This window comes from Ovis aries, chromosome 1, assembly GCF_016772045.2.
Source record: "Ovis aries strain OAR_USU_Benz2616 breed Rambouillet chromosome 1, ARS-UI_Ramb_v3.0, whole genome shotgun sequence".
Taxonomy (NCBI): domain Eukaryota; kingdom Metazoa; phylum Chordata; class Mammalia; order Artiodactyla; family Bovidae; genus Ovis; species Ovis aries.
In genome coordinates this window covers 220,473,555-220,486,034 of record NC_056054.1, presented here as the reverse complement: position 1 = coordinate 220,486,034, position 12,480 = coordinate 220,473,555, and the positions used below count along the sequence as shown (strand labels likewise).

The following is a 12,480-nucleotide window of genomic DNA, read 5'->3' as shown; positions in this document are numbered from 1 at the left end:
ACAGTGAAACCTTATAAGTTGATTTTGGTTATTCATGATAGTTATGTACTTTAATGGTTATGTTCTACAAACACAAAATTAGCAGATACTGAATGATGGCTTTTATGGAAAGACACGGTTAGGTTTCTGTGAGCCTCTGGTCACCATATTTTCATCAACTGGTAAAATCGTAATTTTGTTATATGTCTGTTTCCATAAAAAGACATTTTAATATATACTGTTAATTCATTAATATTGAATTCATGGCCAACAGCACTGTAACTTATAACTGAATGGAGCTTATCTAACACATATATTTTCTCCAAAAGGCACAGCATAGCCTTCTTGCACTTAGACAGAACTTTACACTACACTTGGGGAGCCATTTTAAAAAGTGAAAATCGCCAAAAAAAAAAAAAAAAGGCTCAAAATGCAAAAACTTTACACTAAGTGGAGCACAAATAGAATACCTTTTTATAAGAACTGGAATAAGAAGGCAAAGTGTGTACATAAAATAAATAGCTAATAAGAAGTTGCTGTATAATACAAGGAGCTCAGCCTGGTTCTCTATGACATCTGAGACAGGTGGGATGGGGTTGGAGATGGGAGGGAAGTTCAAGAGGGAGGAGACATATGTATAACTATGGCTGATTCATGTAGGTGTATGGAGGAAACCAACACAACATTGTAAAGCAATTATCCTTCAATTAAAGTAAATAAATTAAAAAATAAGAGAAGGCAGGGTGTCATCAAGTTTGATCTCATCATGAAATAGACACACTGGAAGACTGCAACTTTTTGACATTCTGTACATGGCTGTGAATGCAGAATTCCAAAGAAAAGCAAGGAAAGATAAGAAAGCCTTCCTCAGTGATCAGTGCAAAGAAATAGGGAAAACAATAGAATGGGAAAGACTAGAGATCTCTTCAAGAAAATTAGAGACACCAAAGGAACATTTCATGCAAAGATGGGCTCAATAAAGGATAGAAATAGTATGGACCTAACAGAAGCAGAAGATATTAAGAAGAGGTGGCAAGAATACACAGAAGAACTATACAAGAAAGATCTTCACGACCCAGATAATCACAATGGTGTGATCACTCACGTAGAGTCAGATGTCCTGGAATGTGAAGTCAAGTGGGCCTTAGGAAGCATCACTACGAACAAAGCTAGTGGAGGTGATGGAATTCCAGTTGAGCTATTTCAAATCCTAAAAGATGATGCTGTGAAAGTGCTGCACTTAATATGCCAGAAAATTTGGAAAACTCAGCAGTGGACACACTGGAAAAGGTCAGTTTTCATTCCAATCCAAAGGAAAGGCAATGCCAAAGAATGCCCAAACTACTGCACAATTGCACTCATCACACATACTAGTAAAGTAATGCTCAAAATTCTCCAAGCCAGGCTTCAGCAATACATGAGCTATGAACTTCCAGATGTTCAAGCTGCTTTTAGAAAAGGCAGAGGAACCAGAGATCAAATTGCCAACATCCGCTGGACCACTGAAAAGTGAGAGAGTTCCAGAAAAACATCTACTTCTGTTTTATTGACTATGCCAAAGCCTTTGACTGTGTGGATCACAACAAACTGGAAAATTCTGAAAGAGATGAGAATACCAGACCAGCTGACCTGCCTCCTGAGAAATCTGTATGCAGGGCAAGAAGCAACAGGTAGAACTGGACATGAAAAACCAGACTGGTTCCAAACAGGAAAAGGAGTACACCAAGGCTGTATATTGTCACCCTGCTTATTTAACTTATATGCAGAATACATCATGAGAAATGCTGGGCTGGAAGAAACACAAGCTGGAATCAAGATTGCCGGGAGAAATATCAATAACCTCAGATATACAGATGACACTACCCTTATGGAAGAAAGTGAAGAAGAACTAAAGAGCCTCTTGATGAAAGTGAAAGAGGAGAGTGAAAAAGTTGGCTTTAAGTTCAACATTCAGAAAACGAAGATCATGGCATCTGGTCCCATCACTTCATGACAAATAGATGGGAAACAGTGGAAATAGTGAGAGACTTTATTGTGGGGGGCTCCAAAATCACTGCAGATGATAACTGCAGCCATGAAATTAAAAGATGCTTACTCCTTGGAAGGAAAGTTATGACCAACCTAGACAGCATATTAAAAAGCAGAGACATTACTTTGCCAACAAAGGTCTGTCAGTAGTCACATATGGATGCGAGAGTTGGACTGTAAAGAGAGCTGAGCACTGAAGAATTGATGCTTTTGAACCGTGGTGTTGGAGAAAACTCTTGAGAGTCCCTTGGACTGCAAGGAGATCCAACCAGTCCATCCTAAAGGAGATCAGGCCTGCATGTTCATTGGAAGGACTGATGTTGAAGCTCAAACTCCAATATTTTGGCCACCTGATGTGAAGAGCTGACTTATTTGAAAAGACCCTGATGCTGGGAAAGATTGAGGGCAGGATGAGAAGGGGACGACAGAAGATGAGATGGTTGTATGGCATCACCGACTCAATGGACATGAGTTTGTGTAGACTCTGGGAGTTGGTGATGGACAGGGAGGCCTGGGGTGCTGCTGTCCATGCAGTCACAAAGAGTCAGACACCACTGAGTGACTGAACTGACTGACTGACTGGCTGACTGATGTGTCTGTGAATGATCAGGAAGGTGACTTGAGTTTTGATTTGGGGGACCCAAATAAATTATAGCAAGTAGGCCAATTCACAAATACAAACTCTGACAATGATGAGAACCATCTGTATTCCAGATGGTAGTTTAATACTGATAGGCTGTTTAGTTTGGTGAGCTTCACAGTGAGAGAATCTGTTTTCCTACTGTCTCAGAGCCAAAGGGTCAGATTTGACAGTAAGCACTGGGAGGCAGCATGTTGTAGAGCAGGTCAAACAATTGTAGGTTTAATCCTGGTTTCACCAGATATGTGGGAACTACTAGAAAGTTACTTCATTGTTGAGGCTTAACTTTCCCATCTGTAAAGTAGATATGACAGTAGATATAGCAAAATGCCAGGCTCAGGAAAATGATTACGAATGTTAAATGGCACATCAATAGATGAAGAAAAAACATTTGGCAAAATTCAACACCAATTTATGATTAAAAAAAAATTCTCAGTAAACTAATAATAGAAAGGAAATTCCTCACCTTGAAAGAGAGTATCTACCACAAACATACAGCTTAACCAGAAACATCATCCTTAACAGTGAGAACCTTGCGGCATTCCTACTAAGGTCAGGTACAGGCAAGGATGTCTTCTCACCATGGCTTTTCAACATCATATTGGAAGCTCTACTTAATGCAATAAGACAAGAAAAGGAAGTAAAAGTATAAAGATTGGAAAGAAAGATAAACTGTCTTTGTTTATAGAAGATATGATTATCTATGTAAAATATCTGAAAGCACCAATGGAAAAGCTCTTGGAACTATCATAATAAGTGATTATAGCAAGACTGTAGGACACAAGATTAACATTCAAAAGTCTATTGCTTTCCTAGACACCAGAAATGAACAGGAAGAATTTGAAACTAAAACTATAACACCATTTTACATTAGCATCCTCAAAAATGAAATGCATGTAAATCTAATAAAATGTGTGTAAGATCTATATGAGGAAAACTATAAAACTCCTATCAGCACAATCAAGGAATAAATAATTGGAGAAATATTCCATGTTAATAGATAGGAAAATTCACTTTTGCTAAGACCTCAATTCTTCCCAAGACAATCTATAGATTCCATGCAATTCCAATAAAAATCTCAATAAGTCATTTTATTAATACTGACAAACTGACTCCAAATCAACATGGAGAGGCTAAATACTGAGATAACACAATACTAAAGAATAAGAACAAAGTTAGAGGACTGACTCTACCCAACTTCAAGACTTATTAAAAAATGACAGTAACCCAGACATTTGTGATATTGGCATAAGAATATAAACTAGATCAATGAAACAGAATAGAGAGCTCAAAATAGACCCATGTAAACATGGGGTCACTAAGAGTTGGACACGACTGAGCGAATTCACTTTAACTTTCACTTTTCACTTTCATGCATTGGAGAAGGAAATGGCAACCCACTCCAGTGTTCTTGCCTTGAGAGTCCCAGGGACGGGGGAGCCTGGTGGGCTGCTGTCTATGGGATCACACAGAGTTGGACATGCCTGAAGCAACTTAGCAACAGCAGAAGCAAACATGGTCAACTGATCTTTGACAAAGAACCAAAAGCAATACAATTGGGAAAAGATAACATCTTCAACAGCGCTGGAGCAACTGGACATTCATATAGCAAAAAAGTGAACTAGACACCGACCTTATTCCCTTTACAAATATTAGCTCAAAATGGATCATAAACCTAAATGGAAAACGCAAATGTGAACTACTCAGAAGTCCGTCATTCTTGTCTTTGTTGAATTTTTTTAATCTAAAAGTTCAAATAGGTGGAAATTTTTCAGTGACCCAGATATTAACAATGCAGAAGGAAGCTTCAACCTAAAAACACTTCATTTGAGCCAAACTGCAAACTGTTTCTGAAAGCTAAGTAGATGTTGGCCCTTTGAACTATTACATAATGACATCAATCAGTGCCTCAAATGTATGTTGTTATTAATCCATTTATTAATGTTATTAATCCATTTAACCAAAAAAAAACAAAACACTGAGTCAAAATATTCTCTCCCTGTGAGTTTGTAATTTATTTTTATTTCTACAATCAAGAAACTATTTTGACTGACAAATATCAAGGCAAATTCTTTTTTACATTCTAGAATATGGAATTGCAAATAGACCATAAACAAGGACAAAAGTAAATTTTCTTCCCCAAATTAATACATACAATCAACTTCATAATTTTATGTACATTGATGGTGCCAATATACTCTGGGGGAAGATTTAAGAAATACGTCCAATTTATGAAATTGACAGATATGTGCAATTGTACTATATCCTTGACAATTCCATTGCTGATTGTTCACTCGCTAGCTTTATTTGCTTTGGTCTGAAACCAAAACCATGATTTTGCCATACATTTGGTTATAATTTAGGAAGCTGTTTATTAAGAAATCCTAAGTTGTTCAAGAAGCATTATACCTTGATTAGTGTGAGATTTATGTTTATTAATTCTATCCAATGCCAGTTTTAATAAATTCAATGTACAATTAAAATATATGAACTTTAATTCAAGCTCAGAATCATAAATGCATTAACTTTCACTGAACAATTAATTCTCATTTTATCAGTGGCCCCCACTTACGCTCTAGGATTAGAATTCATTCACTCATTCAATTGTATTATTTGTATCACAAGTTGTAGTAGGGAGATTGTGTGGTTGCATAATAGGAGCTTGAGACTCAGCTTGCACCTCTAAGTAGAGCTAATAACTAATGCTTAGAGCTGTTATCTGGAGGAGGCAATGGCAACGCACTCCAGTACTCTTGCCTGGAAAATCCCACGGACGGAGGAGCCTGGTAGGCTGCAGTCCATGGGTTCCCAAAGAGTCAGACACAACTGAGTGACTGGACTTTCACTTTTCACTTTCATGCATTGGAGAAGGAAATGGCAACCCACTCCAGTGTTCTTGCCTGGAGAATCCCAGGGACGGGGCAGCCTGGTGGGCTGCTGTCTATGGGGTCGAACAGAGTCAGATATGACTAAAGCGACTTAGCAGCAGCAACAGCAGCAGCAGGATACCACATGGGGCCATTTAATGTGAGTTCAACACATTTCTTCTTATTATTTGTACATTATTATTTATTTACTATTGAAAGTCAAAAAGTGAAAGTGTTATTCGTGTTTGATTCTTTGTGACCCCATGGACTATAGTCTGCCAGGCTCCTCTGTCCATGGGATTTCCCAGGCAAGAGTACTGTAGTGGGTTCAGTTCAGTTCAGTCGCTCAGTCGTGTCCGACTCTGTGCAACCCCATGAATTGCAGCACGCCAGGCCTCCCTGTCCATCACCAACTCCCAGAGTTCACTCAGACTCACGTCCATCGAGTTGGTGATGCCATCCAGTCATCTCATCTTCTGTCGTCCCCTTCGCCTCCTGCCCCCAATCCCTCCCAGTATCAGAGTCTTTTCCAATGAGTCAACTCTTTGCATGAGGTGGCCAAAATATTGGAGTTTCAGCTTTAGCATCATTCCTTCCAAAGAAATCCCAGGGCTGATCTCCTTCAGAATGGATTGGTTGGATCTCCTTGCAGTCCAAGGGACTTTCAAGAGTCTTCTCCAACACCACAATTCAAAAGCATCAGTTCTTCAGTGCTCAGCCTTCTTCACAGTCCAACTCTCACATCCATACATGACAACAGGAAAAACCATAGCCTTGACTAGACGGACCTTAGTCAGCAAAGTAATGTCTCTGCTTTTGAATATGCTATGTAGGTTGGTCATAACTTTTCTTCCAAGGAGTAAACGTCAAAATCATCTGCAGTGATTTTGGAGCCCAAAAGAATAAAGTCTGACACGGTTTCCACTGTTTCCCCATCTATTTGCCATGAAGTGATAGGACCAGATGGCATGATCTTCATTTTCTGAACGTTGAGCTTTAAGCCACCTTTTTCACTCTCCTCTTTCACTTTCATCAAGAGGCTTTTAGTTCCTCTTCACTTTCTGCCATAAGGGTGGTGTCATCTGCATATCTGAGGTTATTGATATTTCTCCCGGCAATCTTGATTCTAGCTTGTGTTTCTTCCAGCCCAGCGTTTCTCATGATGTTCTCTGCATATAAGTTAAATAGGCAGGGTGACAATATACAGCCTTGACGTACTCCTTTTCCTATTTGGAACCACTCTGTTGTTCCCTGTCCAGTTCTAACTGTTGCTTCCTGACCTGCATACAGATTTCTCAAGAGGCAGGTCAGGTGGTCTGGTATTCCCCATTCTTTTCTCTAGGGGATCTTCCCAACTCAGGGATCGAACCCCGGTCTCCTGCATTACAGGCAGATTCTTTACTAAGCACAAAGGGAGCCCTTATTTATTATCAGTTGACTGCTAAAGAGTTTAAAGAATAAAAGAACTATAAATTGGGACATTTTGGTGGTCTAGTCATTAAGTTTTCACCTTTTAATGCAGGCGGTGTGGGTTTGATCCCTGACCTGGGAGCTAGGATCCCAGATGCCTTGCAGCCAAAAAAAATCAAAACATAAAACAGAAGCAATATTGCGACAAACTCAATAAAGACTTTAAAAATAGTCCACATCAAAAATCTTAAAAAAGAAAAAGAGCTATAAATTGAATCATCATGCCAGCAATGACTATTCCCTGAGAATTTAGCTAAATTCATTTGTTGACTATGTATATGTGTGTGTGTAAGGCACTAGCTAGTTGGTCTTAAAAATGATCTCAGTGAGTCTGAAGAATATGTCCACCCACCCGGTTACCTGAAGCTCTCTGTTTCTATGACCAGCGTGGTCGTAGGAGCAGATGCTAGTTTTCGCCTTAATATGAAACAGCAAATGCACATTGTTTCAGCTGCTCTTCCTCAGAGGCACAAATATAAAACTGTCCTAGGTGAGTCCAGTGAAAGTAAAGTTTACCTCTTCTCAGCAACCAAGATTATTTCACATATATAACGCTGAATTTTCATCACCATAATTGCAGCTCCTATCTTGTCTTGAGCTATTTATTGTGCCACTCTATGAATTTCAGGTGAGCCTGCAGTTCCTATCTTCTTGGCAATAGATAATTTCATGGAAAGAAGGAAGAAAATCCTTTATTTTAAAAATGAGTTTGCACATACCATGATTTAGTTGTTACAAACTCTCAATCTGTATTAGGTTCAGTGCTAAGTGGCAAAATAATTTATCTTTGAGTCATCTTTGGATATATGTTTATATGTTTATATATAGGTATGCATAAATTTACATTTATATTTATATATAGTAACATTTATATACATATAGATATGTATTTAAATTGGGCTTCACTGGTAGCTCAGCAGTAAAGAACCCGCCTACTATGCAGGAGCCACAGGAGGCATGAGTTCAATTCCTGGATGGGGAAGATCCCCTGGAGGAGGGCACAGCAACCCTCTCCAGTATTCTTGCCTGGAGAATCCCATGGACACAGGAGCCTGATGGGCCACAGTCCATAGGGTCACAAAGAGTCAGACACAACTGAAGCAACTTAGCATGGCTTGGCACTAATTTAAGTATAAATTAGTCCTAATTTAGTTAGCATCTGAGTTTTATGCCTGAATTTACAACATAATATTTGTGTGACCATAGGTTAGTCATACTCTTCCCAGGGTTTTATAAGGCTTCGGTAAAATAATATGTATATAAGGCCATCTTTAAACTGGAGAAGGAAATGGCAACACACTCCAATATTCTCTTCCGGAGAATCCCATGAACAGAGGAGCCTGGTGAGTTACAGTCCATGCAATCACAAAGAATTGGACATGACTCAGCAGTGAACACTTTTCACCTTAAACGGTTTTATTCAAGCAATATTTATTATTGTTGAAGACATCCACATCAAGTTAAATTCACAAGCATATAGTTAGTATAGCTAGCAAAATATTAAGAATTGAGGAAATTAGATTTCATGGTAAAACAGAGTACAAAATAATTCTGTCTCTTCAATTAAGAATGTAATTAGTATGGCTTTAACAAAACTGTCTTCCCATAGACAGTTTGTTCTAACTTGAATGTAGGACTTCCAAATAAAAACTATCACATAGTGTTTTAAAGTACACCCTTTCACTCCTATTAGTTTCACTCCTGTCGATCTTTTTGAGTAAAAATTAGTACCCCTGCATCTATTAGAACTCCTCTTCTAATAAAAGCAAAGGGTGAACGATCTATTAAAAAACATATTCTTATTCAGCCCTTGCTAAGATAATGTCAACAAATTTATTTTGCTATGTCTATGTAATGAACATGTCTATGAATAAGAAAATAACCAGTGAAGACCTCCAACTGTTCCTGCAAGGAAGCTAATATACTCAGAATGTCTGGTTGATTATCTCAGCAAGCACATCTTTAGACCTTTAAAAGTCTTCTTGTCTTCCTGAATCCCTTTCAGAGAATATTCTAAAAATCATTTTCTTTTGCCTGGAAAGCATCTTCTGCAGCTACAGTCAGTCCTTGTGAGCTTTAAAAAAACTAAAAAGCATGAACTCTGTAAAATTCTCTTCAGCTTTTCAGCCTTGTCAAGATTTGGATTTCACTGTAACTTATGTAAAAATTGAGCACTAAACCTAAATTCAAACTTCTGAAAATACAGCTTTTTAAAATAATTGACAGCCCTTTCTTTTCATCAAGAAGAGATCGTGTACTTTCAATTAGAACATATGAGTGTGCCAACACATTTTTAAAATTATTTACTTTTTGCATGAAATAATTCATGTTTACTATAGAAAAGACAAAATATAGACAAGTCAAAATTTTAAATCCTCCATAATGCCATCAGCCTACCAGGCTTTTTTCCTAGGCAGAAACAGAAATACTTATGCATTATTTACGAAATGGTATCATGATTTATTAATGTATACCTTGTGTGCTTTTTCCATTTTATATCATACCGTCTAGCTATGCCTTGTGTAATATATATTTGTCTTTAACATCATTTTAATGGCCACACAACCTTCTATGGAGAAGAAATACAATTATACTCCACATTATTAAAAACTTGAATTGTTCCAGTGCTTTTCCATTCCAAATAAACAACCCTGCAACAAGCATTCCTGCACATACATCTTTGCTTAGTTATCAAATTATTTCCTGAGGGAAATTCCTTAGAAGTGCTGCATCAAAGACTTTGCACATTCTTAAAGCTTTTGGTATATTTTGCCAAATCGTCCTACAAAAGACCAAACAAATTTACATGTTCATTAACAAAGTATGATATTGCTTACACGCAAGACCCTCACCAAGCTGGGGTATTCTTATTCTTTTTTAAGAGTCACTGATTGGTTTCTAAAAAAATAGTTCTAGTAAGCCTGAGCATTGACCTACTTGCTGGCAACACAGAGCGAAACATTCCCAAACCAGACACTTAATTCTTTGAAAAAACACTAACTCTTAGAAATGCTATTTATGTTTGTTTTTTCCTTAACTTTTCCCTATAGCAATATTTTATAATGAGTAAAAGAAAGATAATTTTTCTTCTTTTTTCCTATTCTGTAAACAGGGACTTGCCTAAGACAAGAATACAAGTTCTGCTTTAAAACTATGGAGAGAGCACAATTTTAAAACTATGGAGAGAGCACAATCCAATCTGGTCAGAAATCTGGAGTATTTTTCAAAACTGATAGTGGGTTAATATGTCACACTCATTGCCCTTACCCATTGTTAAGCATTTTCCTTCAGATTCTGAAAATTAATGTCAAATGGTGAGTTTTAAGTCACTTAGAGGAATATTTCCATCCTCCTACCCATTGACCTATTTATTAATATATATTGAACATGTAGCCCGCACAAGGTAGCATGAGGTAGATTTATTTATTCACTCATTGAACAAGAATTTGTAAAATGTCTGATCCATGCCAAACCAGCTCTGAATAAGACAGCAGAGATCTCTGCTCTTCAAATCCGTATATTGCAGTGAGGATCCCAAACATACTGATCACACTGAATGACATGTGGTTGTAGGTTACCAAAAGTAAAAACATCACAAGAATCACAGTAATTAATGCTTTTCCTAATTTCAAACTGAATTTAGAATTTAAACATGTCAAAGACATTCCATGAACTGAAATCTTTCACGGACCAGAAATCTTTCTTTCCTCTGGAAAAAAAAAAAAAAAAGTTTTTCTTAAGATGATTAGAATTCTGCAGTGCTTCTTTTTCTCTACATTAAAAAAAATAGTATATTTATGGCTGATTCATGTTTTTGCATGGCAGATGCCAACACACTATTGTAAAGCAATTATCCAATTTAAAATAAATTTTAAAAAATAGTTTGTAGTAAGAACTCAGAATCTTGTTTTCCCCAGAACTGCTAGTTTTATCAATCACTTCACCAAAATTATTATTTTTTTCTGTCAAATCTGTGGCATGAGTTTTGGGTAAGGTTCAGTACAGCTGAATGAGGATATACTATCTCAATGCATCTTTCTCCCCATCTCTCTAATTAAATTTAAAATTAGCATGCTGCTTCCTCACGCTTCATTCCATTGCACTTGCCTCAATTTCCCTTGGTTACAAGGTGCGTTGGTTATGAATATGTATTAGAGTTTGCTGTCAAACACTGTGAACATCTTCTGGAGCAGATTAGATATGTTATTTCAAAACAGATGCATCATTTTATATCATCCCCTCAATTTTCATCTACCAGTGAACATTCATAAGAGACTGAACAACAGAACAGAAGAGACTAGTCTGCCAGCCAAAGTTCACACTGCTCTTTTTTCTTGCTTCATTGATTATAATTTTCATTTACATTATGATATCAATGATTCAAGAATTCAGAAATCTGAATGGAGTTAAATTTTTGTGACTAACAAAGACACGAACCTTGAAACCCCTATACTGAATTGAAGGTTTAGAATTAAGCTCTCCCATACCCGCCCCCCCCCAAAAAAATGGGCTGCCCTTGTGGTTCAGCTGGTAAAGAATCTGCCTGCAATGCAGGAGACCTGGGTTCAATCTCAGGGTTGAGAAGATCCCTTGAAGAAGGGAAAGGCTACCCACTCTAGTATTCTGGCCTGGAGGATTCTACCGACTGTATAGTCCATGTGGTTGCAAAGAGTCAGACACAACTGAGCGACTTTCTTCATGCTTCATACTTCATACCCTAAAATTCAACATATTTCCTACCTAATAAATAAGTTAGAAGTGAATTGCAGCTTCAGGATAAAAAGTCAATAAATCTTTCTCTTTTACATAAAGATTATAATTCCTAAGAAGTGTAACTGCTCATATCTTTTTTTCTCTAAGCCCATGGAAGTCTTTAATTTTCTGCTATGGACCTAACCCATGTTCATCACTATCATCTCTTTTAACTAAGCTTAAAAGCTTGGAGGGAGCAGCCTGACCAATGGAATGGTATTGCCAAGAGACATTTGAGTTTTACGGATCTTCATTTGGAAATATCCATACAGTGGGATAAACATACACTGTTTTTAAAAACAATTGCTGTCTCTTAATTGGAAACCCATAGATGGAGTCAAAGAATTGCACACATCCATGAATTTCTGGCATATCAGAGCTGGAATTTTAGAGAATCTATACCAAAACCTTCATTTAAAAAGAAGACACCAAGGCCCAGAGAATTAAAATAATTCTCTAAGGTCACATAGCTCACTGCTGCCAGAAATAAGGTTAGAATCTAGGATTTCTAATTTCTAACCACTTTAATCACAGCACAAATACACTGACTTCAGCAGAATCTGATTCTCTCTAGGATAACACATTCATCAGCAACAACAGAAACAGGAAAATATGAGGTTGGAATGTGTATACCCAAATCGCCTCGCGAAATTTTGATAAAAGATTTTTACTGAGAACGCTGAAGCTTCCCTGGTGGCTCAGACAGTAAAGAAGGTCTCCTTGAGAAGAGAATGGCCACCCACT

General features: G+C 37.4%; 1 protein-coding gene across 2 annotated transcripts in view; it reads right to left on the bottom strand.

The window, feature by feature from the left end:
• The window catches only part of WDR49 (WD repeat domain 49), a 164,475-nt gene that overhangs the window by 133,602 nt on the left and 18,393 nt on the right, over window positions 1-12,480 (bottom strand). The window lies entirely within an intron of this gene.